Raw genomic sequence first — 1,381 nt, forward strand, 5'->3', positions numbered from 1 at the left:
GACTTCAAAATTGCAAGAGTAACCCCCCTGCACAAAAAGGGCAGCAAATTGGACCCAGGCAACTACCGCCCTGTTTCTATACTTACCTCCATCTCGAAAGTCATGGAAAAAAATAGTATATGAACAGGTCGAAAAGTACCTCGCGGAAAAGAAACTAATCTATGAATTTCAATCTGGCTTTAGAACATCCCACTCCACTGACACATGCCTTCTTTATTTGAGCGACCACATCAAACAAGAGGTGGACGAGGGCAAGTACTGCGGCATGGTGATGCTGGACCTACAAAAGGCTTTCGACACTGTCAATCACCCCATTCTGATTGACAAGCTAAAAGCAATTGGTTTTGATAAACTATCGGTGAGCTGGATGCAATCCTACCTGGAGGGGAGAGAACAGATGGTGGAGGTAAACGGTACTCTGTCCCCCCCCCCCTCCCAGTGAGCTGTGGTGTTCCACAAGGAAGCATATTAGGTCCGTTACTGTTCCTAATTTATGTAAATGACATGTCATCAGCATGTGACTGCAACTTGTTCCTGTTCGCGGACGACTCAGCCCTGCTGGTCTCTGACAGGAACAGGTTGCAGGTTGAAAAAACCCTCAGCTCCGAGCTCGACAGAATCTGCACCTGGCTCGCCGATAATACATTATCATTACACCTGGGTAAAACAGAGTCCATTCTCTTCGGTTCGAAACATAATCTCAGCAAATCCGACGACTTCTCAGTTGCAGTGGGCGACATTATTGTCACAAGTAAGAAGGAAATTACATACCTAGGATCTATTCTTGAGGCAAACTTCTCCTGTGACAAAATGGCATCCAATGTAATAAAAAAAGTCAATCAAAGAACTAGATTCCTATACCGGATCTCCTCTCTGGTAAACAAAAACACCCTGAAAACTCTGGCAGAAGCACTCATTCAAGGGTACTATGACTATGCTTGCACGTCATGGTACCATAGCACCTCCAAGGCGCTAAAAATAAAACTTCAAACATCGCAAAATAAACTGGTCAGACTACTGCTTGACCTTTCATCTAGAACCCACCTCACCTCTGCCCACTTTGACAACCTAGGATGGCTTAGAGTAGACGACAGAGTACAGCTACTTGCAATGGGCCTGGTCTACAAGATCCACTACACCTCTATGGTACCCATGTACATGTCAAAATTCTTCCCAAAGGTCAAGGAATACCATGATCATAACACCAGAGGGAGCTCCACAAATCATGTGAAACCCAGATTTGGCACAAAAAAGGGTGAATACACGTTTCGCAATTATGCCACATCAAGGTGGAACGCTCTTCCCACAACTGTAAAGGAAAGTAAAACTATACTTACCTTCAAAACCTCTCTTAAAGAGCACCTTCGGGGGAGAGCATTGC

The sequence above is a fragment of the Gymnodraco acuticeps genome, unplaced genomic scaffold (genome assembly GCF_902827175.1).
Source record: "Gymnodraco acuticeps unplaced genomic scaffold, fGymAcu1.1, whole genome shotgun sequence".
NCBI lineage: Eukaryota > Metazoa > Chordata > Actinopteri > Perciformes > Bathydraconidae > Gymnodraco > Gymnodraco acuticeps.